Genomic DNA, 10,951 nt, shown 5'->3' with positions numbered 1-10,951 from the left:
TCGTTGGGGAATGCATCATTTATCACGAGACCGTCACATGGCCTCCCTTCTTCCTCTAGCCGGGACAAATGGTCCGCAACTTGGTTCTCACTTCCCTTTCGATCCACTATCTCTAAGTCAAATTCCTGAAGTAGCAACACCCATCTCATCAATCTTGCTTTTGAATCCTTTTTGGTCATTGGATATCGAAGGGTTGTATGGTCCGTGTGCACAATCACCTTGGCCCCCATAAGATAGGGCCAAAATTTCTCCATGGCAAATACAATGGCCAATAGCTCCTTTTCCGTCACCGTGTAGTTCCGTTGAACCTCATTCATAGTCTTACTTGCATAATACACGGGATGGAACATTTTGTTAACCCGTTGACCAAACACCGCCCCCAATGCAACATCACTAGCATCACACATCAATTCAAAGGGCAAACTCCAATTAGGCGCGGTTATGATAGGGGTAGTGGTCAACTTGTGTTTTAAGAGCTCAAAAGCCTCCATGCATTTTTCATCAAAAACGAACTTGGCATCTTTCTCTAATAGCTTGCACAATGGATTCACAACCCTCGAGAAGTCTTTGATAAACCGCCGGTAGAACCCGGCGTGACCAAGAAAACTCCTCACCCCTTTGACAGAAGTAGGGGGAGGGAGTCTAGAAATCACCTCGATTTTTGCCTTATCAACCTCAATCCCTTTTTTTGAAATCTTGTGGCCCAGCACTACACCTTCTTCCACCATAAAATGGCATTTCTCCCAATTGAGAACTAGGTTAGTTTCTTCACAGCGAGCCAAAACTCTATCCAGATTCACCAAACATGCATCAAAAGAGTCACCAACCACACTAAAGTCGTCCATAAAGACCTCCAATATGTCTTCCATCATATCGGTGAAAATAGCCATCATGCATCGTTGGAAGGTCGCCGGAGCATTGCACAAGCCGAACGGCATCCGGGAGAAAGCAAATGTTCTATAGGGGCATGTAAAAGTAGTCTTCTCTTGGTCCTCCGGGGCTATTAAAATTTTATTGTAGCCCGAGTACCCATCCAAGAAACAATAGAATGCTCTCCCCGCGAGACGATCAAGCATTTGGTCGAGGAATGCCAAGGGAAAATGATCCTTGCGGGTCACCTTGTTGAGCTTCCGGTAGTCCATACAAACTCGCCACTCGGTAATGGTTCGAGTGGGAATAAGCTCATTGTTGTCATTGGGCACCACTGTCATCCCTCCTTTCTTTGGCACACATTGGACTGGAGAAGTCCACGAACTATCAGAGATTGGATAAACCACACCGGCGTCAAGCCACTTGATAACCTCTTTCTTTACCACTTCTTGCATTGCCTCGTTGAGTCTCCTTTGATGTTCAAGAGATGGCCTTGCATCCTCCTCCAAGATGATTTTATGCATGCAAAATGCGGGGCTTATTCCCCTAATGTCCGCCAAAGTCCATCCTATTGCCCTTTTCCGCTTTTGAAGCACCTCCAAAGTGGCCTCAACCTGCAAGTTAGTAAGGCAAGAAGAAAGAATAACTGGAAGAGTAGAATTAGAGCCCAAAAATTTATACCTGAGGTGTGGAGGAAGTGGCTTCAACTCCAACACTGGTGGTTCCTCAATGGATGGTTTAGTTGGTGGAGTTTTGCGGTTTTTGTCACGACCCAAACCGGATGGGCCGCCACGAGCACCCAGTGCCTTACTCAACCGAGTACAAACATAACATAACTTTCTTATCATACTATCATGGTAAATGATCTAGAAAACTCGTCATGAGATAACAAGAATGAAACATAGGGGAATACTCAACATATGACGACCCACCATGATATGAAAACTTATACATGTGACATACGAGCCTATTAGGACGACATGACCATTTGTAAACTCAAAACATAAGCCGAAAAGGCCATTCAAGTATCCATACACCTGACATCTATCTACAAGCCTCTAAGAGTACCTAATATCATAATGGTCGGGACAGGGCCCCGCCATACCAATCAATACATATCCAAAGCATACTGACCAAATAGGCAACTCCGAAGCAAGTGGAGTGCACCAACACCTTCCGCTGAACTGATAGCCTACTTGGAGGAATGTCAACCTGTCTATCGGAACCTGCGGGCATGAAACGCAGCGTCCCCATGCAAAAGGGACGTCAGTACGAATAAAGTACAAAGTATGTAAGGCATGAAAACATAAATAAGAACAACAATGTAAAGAGATATAGAGGAGATACAACCTATAACATCTGAGTGCCTCTGGGGGCTACTGACATGAAATGCATAATACATATATATACATAAACTTTTTAAAAAAACATACGCCTCTGTGGGCATCATCATCATCATATCGTACCTGGCCTCAAAGAGGACTCGGTAAAAATGTACCCGGCCATCATAAGGCTCGGTAGAATCGTACCCGGCCACGTGGAGCTCGGTAAACCCAACTGATCAGTGGTTGCACAATAGGTGCCGTACCTGCCCGACTATAGTGCGGCTCGGTAGAGTAAAATAGGTACATATATATAATGCATGCTCGACTCATGGAATCAAGTTCTAAACCTTTTGGAGTGACCTAAGAAAATTATGGACATCCCTACCATCAATATGAACCTTAGTAGGATTTAAGGATCATACACACTTGATTAGAATAACATTATAAGGAAAGAACAACATGGACAACCTTAGTTTCTAGGAGTAGATCCGTTATGAATTAGCGTACCGTTTATGTTCATGTTACTTTAGATCATGCCAAAAGAACGAAGGAAGTTCCTTAACATACCTTGTATATTCTTCCCAACCTCAAGCTATGCAATTTCACGGCTCCTTAGTCTACAATAAGAGAAATGACACTCTCGTTATCGTTTAAGCGTCGTAACTATTATGTATCGACCACAATCTATTTTACAATGAAATGGACAGCACCTCCCCTATATATATGACTTCACACTAGTCAAAACAATCACAAACAGCCCAACATACTCCTATCACTTCATACACAACACGACAATCATAATAGTGTCAAACAATCCGAAAATGTTACGATGAACGACCAACAAACAACCTTGCCATTATGTGGTGTTTCTCCACACCCTTCCTCCTCTCAACTCCATAAAAACAGTAGTAAAAGAGACAACCCAATACCAACACGAAACAGCCCAAAAACAGTCCCACAAGTTCATCAACTCAAACATAATTTTTCGGTTTACTTAAAGACGTTTCGACTTGTCTTTTCTTTCAAATTGAGAAATACAACCAAAAGTACATCATTACAACTCTTATCCAATAAACCAGCCATGAATTTAACTTAAAAATAAGTTCACAACCAGCCAACCATTGCACAAGATCAAACAACATACCATTCTTCCGAAACTAGCTAGGTCTATTCTTTACGATCGAGTTACAACTCGCAAACGCATAGATAATGGAAGGAGAAGCATAAACTTACCTTGTACTGAGTATCACCCACGAAACCTGGTCCTTTTTCATCAAAAATAAGTTCCTCAATACGGATACAAGAAGGAGAAAGAGAAACTAGCATGCTGTCCGGACTTTTCAGCACTAGAATCGCGTCGTAACACCCGGAATACCCTAGGGTTTGTGTGGGATTTTTGGGGAGGAGTTGCAGGGGTTCAATTAGGTTTTCAAAGTCTGGAAGATGGGTGAAATAATTGAGTTTATATTCCCTTAAAAGACCCCTCTTGGCCGACTTTGGGGCTTTTAATTAAGTCCTCTCATTTTGGCAAGTAGGTGATGCACCTACTTGTCACCTACCAACCCGCGCAGTCTCACAAAAATATAAATATCTCTCTACTAAAATATCGTATTAACAAACGGCTTATTGAGTTGGAAACTAGACTCATTGATCTTTAATTTGGTTGGTAGATCATCCCCTAATTCCAAGTATATCGGGAGAAAAGCTCAGTTATATTTTACCTAATTTTCAGCACATGGAACATGTGATGACCTTTCCAACTTTTGTTCCACAACTCGCTTGACTTCAAAACATAACACCAACTATCATACGACTAAAATAACTCATATTATAATCTCCTTATAATATTAATCACCCTAGTTTCACCCCAAAAGTACATGGTAAAATATTCCAACTTGTCGACTTTCGACAAAACTTATTTTCTTCAATTTGTTTAGCTTCTAAGCCTTCAAACTCTCTTGCTACTTGGTATCAATGATATTAAATATTTGTAACCTCCACGTTAACATGATGAACTAATTTTGTAAACTTTTGAAAGATGATTCCACTTTTGAGCTTACATTAATTGACTTATGATGTATTCTTACATACGAAAACATGGGGTGTAACGTCATTCCCCCCTTCGGAACATTCGTCCTCCAATGTTGACTAATGCACTTATCACTCTCATAACCTGTAGCTCTTACGAATACTTTAATATTGTCCTTGACATCTAGAAAACTGTTCTGTAAATAAATCCAAAGGCCAGGGTATTCCCTCCTTTAGGCCTCTTTCTCATACCACGACCTGTTGTCAGAATTCTTCCAATCTTCTAACTGTTGTTACCTTCTGACATGCATCATGTACAACCTTGTACTTGTATGTGTGCCTATGCGAATCTTCTTCCCTTTATTCCTCAGGCTTTTAGCCAATCTCTAGGCCTCACCTTGTGAACATATCAAACTATGACAAGATGTCCCTCTAGGCATCTATAGGTGTACTAAAGTTCTTCGCTTGGTACTTTGTCGAACTTACGACTATTTCTATACCTTGCTTCATAGCCTCGGTTATCTATGCTTATGGTTTTACTACATCTAGGTAGTTCATACTATATCCTAACTCTTACTTCGGTTATTATTACCGAGGTCTGCCACCCAGCTCCGGGTTACTCTTTCGCTGCTTGTCCTATATGTATAAATCTAAGTCATTTAATGCTTCCTTATTACTGTTCATCTAAATAATGGCATCATAATCTCCTCTCATATGTTGGAACTCTTATCCATCTATTATTGATTCACCTTAATGTTGATCTATAATCCACCACTGATAACTTGAAACCTCTTACGTAATACATTGTCACTAGGGCTCACATCTCATCGGGGAATATCTAAAGTGATTTGTCCGATACACCTAGGGACGATACTATACTTCCATAACCATATTTCATAGCATCCTAACGTGATTCATCTTATGGGGGTATTCCAATCCCATGAAATTCATAAAATCCCTTTTCTTTAAATTATTCCTCAATCAAAGGCCTAAATGTCATCCTCTTATCTATCACAATTACACCCTTATTCTACTACGGGGGCAGCATTTCATCACTTTTAATTGCTCCTAGTCTTAGACTCCTCTATGTTCATTCAGTCTGTACCGAGATTTTTATTACATATGGAAATCATCAGCTCCCTTGTTTTGATGGGTTTAATCCCGAGACATACATATTCTCGTCACCTTCGCACTCACCTTTTCATATCCTTACTCCTATCTACCTAAAACTTTGTTGTTGTACAATACTTTACCTTACGACCTACACATATCTTTTTGTACTACTCGCAACCTTCCTTTAACTTGATAGCACCATAAATTTCCTTTCGTGCCTTCTCGGTTGTCCTTAAATGTAAGCAATTTCTTTTCCTGCTCGTTCTATCACTTGTTACATGAATACTTGGCTTGTCTTATTGCCCACGAATACTGTAATTTCCTATACCTCATATGATCTCAAACATTACCTTTGATGACTTCTTTTTTTTCCCCATTCATTAGCCATGATAGGTGCCACTTTCTTATGGAGTGTATACAATATTGTAGTGAGACTGTTGGTACAAGAACATTTACTCTTTAGCTCACTGTGCTTAGATGGAAACCTTTTTCCTTATTTCCTCAGCCACTCTTTCGTTGTAATACTTAGGGAGACCTTCTGGCTCTTGTAAAGTTGTGAGTTTGTTATATCGTACACCCGAAGGAAATTTTCGTTGTTCTTACTCGCCTATAATAATCCTTAGTTACATAACTTCGTGCCTTTGTGCTCGTAGGGTTACTTCTAAGCTCAAATTTTTATTGTCTCCTTAGTGGCACTCTCTCTTATTTTCATAAACCTTAAACGGTACCTTTAACTGCCTCAAATCCTATCTGAAATTTTTTCAAATGATTGCGACTCGTATCTGCAAGACTGAATTCACTATGCTGCGATTCACTACATTTATCTTGCATGATCTGTTGATTTATCTGTGACCTCTTGTCTAGCCATAACCGGGCTCTTCCCGAATGAACTACTAATTACACATTGGTCCATTCTCATCTATATATTCTGCATAATCTCTCTTGGGATATATCCTTTGTCTTAACTTATCTCTCGCCACTAGCTCCTGATGTATCAAGTGTCCATTCACACTTATTTATCATTAACATCCTGGCCGAAAACTTTTACTGCCTCTCCCTGGTGTCATGCTTGTATAATGTTCTGGAGTCGCAACATATCTGTAGGAACTGAATAAACGCAACATCATTCCTTTCTCCTTTTTACCACATTCTTCCTTTACCATTCCATGGTTACCTGAACCGCTTAACTCCGACTTAATACCATATCACACCATATTCCCCCCTTTAGGGGAGTACTAAGATTTAGTACTACGAAGATCTACCTATAGATGTTTCACCTCTTTATCTTTGGCGTGTTTTCACATTATCAATTAACCTTAATCTCCTTATGGTAACCTTCTGTACCAGGGATAGCTAAATTTCTTACGCACGAAGGTGTCACCTACTGAAACTGGCACACTTAGTCCCTTAAGATTAACTCTGCTCAGAGTGCTTGCTTTAGAAAAATGACTTCCTAAATGACCTTTAAAGGTTATTCGTCTGTTGTCTATTATATTATTATTGGAGCACGATCTCTGAAATTCTCACGATGTCGACCATTATCAAATCCTCCGGTCCCTAATTCGTGTTCGGTTTTATCTTGTTTACTAGACCATACTAATTTCTATTACTATAGGGGGTCTAACTTAGCCTTCTTGTAATTGCATTGGACTCAACAACTGCTTTCTCGAAATGAGGATATGACCTTTGGCCTATACTCTATTATTGTCTCAAGGCCTGTCACTTATTGTCTTTTCCTTCACTTGACTATAGACTCTGTCATTCTGTCATCTTTTGATTTATCGTTATCATCCATTTATCACATCTTACTCATAATGCTTCAATTACTCTCTTCTTATTCTCCGGCTAATATTTCTGTCTATCACTTTAGTCTGATAACTTCAACAAAACATTATTTCACTTTTAGCTCCCCTTGATTCATCTCACTGGCTCTTTAGGTCACCTAGCATTCTCTCTTTACTAGGAACGGGAGCCATATAAAGGTAAATATTTATCTCTACTAGGATTCCAGTGCCAATCCCCTAAATTTTTCCAGACATTCTAGTATTCATATCTGAATGTACTATTCTAGATTGCACCATCGGTGTGTCTCACAATGAGAACTATTACCACATATGCAATATCCTTTGGAAATGTTAGCTAATGATAATAATCCATCTACAATTTTGGGTTACTCTAGCCCCAATTGGATCTTGCTATCCCCTTCTTCTCTAAAACTATAGTTGTCAACTCCCATAGGGCATATTGAGAATGGCGTGGCCAATTGTACATACCTCTGTTACTGTTGAAGGTAACTAAGAATACATATATTTCTCTGCCTGAATTGTAAAAACTCAAAACCTTCACTAACTGGTACCCTTCGCCACCTTACTTCTTTTACTTGTTGAAACTTGTATCTACCTTCTGATTCTCTTGTTGCTTTTTACCATATGGGTGGATAGATATCCATGCCTTGGGGCTCCTTCTCAAGAAGCTCACACATCTTAGTAGACACGTGATCTGCTGAAGAACTTACATTTACTCATCATCAGTGTGATGCAAACTCGAGTTCCTCTAACTCAGCTCTTCCAAAGCCACATTCAATCTCTAACCAACTATCTTTCTCGATGTAGGTATCATTGTATTACAGATAAAATAGAATTTAGAAGTTTGAAATCTTACAACTGAGCTCTACCACACGATCTAGAGTAAGAAGAAAGAATGACAGTCCTAAATGCCCTGTAGCCTCCTACTTATAAGTGTGGTGCACGACACACCCATAAACAAGACTCTACTAGACATGGCTTGTAGACTCCCTAGGACATAACTGCTTTGATACCACTTTTGTCACGACCCAAACCGGATGGGCCGCGACGAGCACCCGGTGCCTTACTTAACCGAGTACCAACATAACATATCTTTCTTATCATACTATCATGGTAAATGAGCTAGAAAACTCGTCATGAGATAACAAGAATGAAACATAGGGGAATACTCAACATATGACGACCCACCATGATATGCAAACTTATACATGTGACATACGGGCCTATAAGGCCGACATGACCATTTGTAAACTCAAAACATAAGCCGAAAAGGCCATACAAGTATCCATACACCTGACAGCTGTCTACAAGTCTCTAAGAGTACCTAATATCATAAAGGTCGGGACAGGGCCCCGCCATACCAATCAATACATATCCAAAGCATACTGAGCAAATAGGCAGCTCCGAAGCAAGTGGAGTGTACCAACACCTTCCGCTGAACTGAAAGCCTAGTTGGAGGAATGTCAACTTGTCTATCGGGACCTGCAGGCATGAAACGCAGCATCCCCATGCAAAAGGGACGTCAGTACGAATAAAGTACCGAGTATGTAAGGCATGAAAACATAAATAAGAACAACAATGTAAAGAGAGATAGAGGAGATACAACCTGTAACATCTGAGTGCCTCTTGGGGCTACTGACATGAAATGCATAATACATATATATACATATACTTTTTAAAAAAACATACGCCTCTGTGGGCATCATCATCATCATATCGTACCCGGCCTCAAAGAGGACTCGGCAAAAACGTACCCGGCCATCATAAGGCTCGGTAGAATCGTACCCAGCCACATGGAGCTCGGTAAACCCAACTGATCAATCGTTGCACAATAGGTGCCGTACCCGGCCGACTATAGTGCGGCTCGGTAGAGTAAAATAGATACATATATATAATGCATGCTCGACTCATGGAATCAAGTTCTAAACCTTTTGGAGTTACCTAAGAACATTATGGACATCCTACCATCAATATGAACCTTAGTAGGATTTAAGGATCATACACACTTGTTTAGAACAACTTTATAAGGAAAGAACAACATGGACAACCTTAGTTTCTAGGAGTAGATCCGTTATGAATTAGCGTACCATTTATGTTCATGTTACTTTAGATCATGCCAAAAGAACGAAGGAAGTGCCTTAACATACCTTGTATATTCTTCCCAACCTCAAGCTATGCAATTGCACGGCTCCTTAGTCTACAATAAGAGAAATGACACTCTCGTTATCGTTTAAGCGTCGTAACTATTATGTATCGACCACAATCTATTTTACATTGAAATGGACAGCACCTCCCCTATATATATGACTTCACACTAGTCAAAACAATCACAAACAGCCCAACATACTCCTATCACTTCATACACAACACGACAATCATAATAGTGTCAAACAATCCGAAAATGTTACGATGAACGACCAACAAACAACCTTGCCATTATGTGGTGTTTCTCCACACCCTTCCTCCTCTCAACTCCATAAAAACAGTAGTAAAAGAGACAACCCAATACCAACACGAAACAGCCCAAAAACAGTCCCACAAGTTCATCAACTCAAACATAATTTTTCGGTTTACTTAAAGACGTTTCGACTTGTCTTTTCTTTCAAATTGAGAAATACAACCAAAAGTACATCATTACAACTCTTATCCAATAAACCAGCCATGAATTTAACTTAAAAATAAGTTCACAACCATCCAACCATTGCACAAGATCAAACAACATACCATTCTTCCGAAACTAGCTAGGTCTATTCTTTACGATCGAGTTACAACTCGCAAACGCATAGATAATGGAAGGAGAAGCATAAACTTACCTTGTACTGAGTATCACCCACGAAACCTGGTCCTTTTTCATCAAAAATAAGTTCCTCAACACGGATACAAGAAGGAGAAAGAGAAACTAGCATGCTGTCCGGACTTTTCAGCACTAGAATCGCGTCGTAACACCCGGAATACCCTAGGGTTTGTGTGGGATTTTTGGGGAGGAGTTGCAGGGGTTCAATTAGGTTTTCAAAGTATGGAAGATGGGTGAAATAATTGAGTTTATATTCCCTTAAAAGAACCCTGTTGGCCGACTTTGGGGCTTTTAATTAAGTCCTCTTATTTTTGCAAGTAGGTGATGCACCTACTTGTCACCTACCAGCCCGCGCAGTCTCGCAAAAATGCAAATATCTCTCTACTCCAATATCGTATTAACAAACGGTTTATTGCGTTGGAAACTAGACTCGTTGATCTTTAATTTGGTAGGCAGATCATCCCCTAATTCCAAGTATATGGAGAGAAAAGCTCAGTTTTATTTTACCTAATTTTCAGCACATGGAACTTGTGATGACCTTTCCAACTTTTGTTCCACAACTCGCTTGACTTCAAAACATAACACCAACTATCATACGACTAAAATAACTCATATTATAATCTCCTTATAATGTTAATCACCCTAGTTTCACCCCAAAAGTACATGGTAAAACATTCCAACTTTTCGACTTTCGACGAAACTTATTTTCTTCAATTTGTTTAGCTTCTAAGCCTTCAAACTCTCTTGCTACTTGGTATCAATGATCTTAAATATTTGTAACCTCCACGTTAACATGATGAACTAATTTTGTAAACTTTTGAAAGATGGTTCTACTTTTGAGCTTACATTAATTGACTTATGACGTATTCTTACATACAAAAACATGGGGTGTAACAGTTTTCAAGATCCAAAGATAGCTTCCTAGGCTCATATGAATATGAACCCATACCATGCAATGCATTCACGCACTCCACCCTACTAGCATCATCTTCTACATCCATGCCAAGAAGTACGGC

This window comes from Nicotiana attenuata, unplaced genomic scaffold (assembly GCF_001879085.1).
Source record: "Nicotiana attenuata strain UT unplaced genomic scaffold, NIATTr2, whole genome shotgun sequence".
Taxonomy (NCBI): Eukaryota; Viridiplantae; Streptophyta; class Magnoliopsida; order Solanales; family Solanaceae; genus Nicotiana; species Nicotiana attenuata.
Note: the sequence above shows the minus strand (reverse complement) of the source record.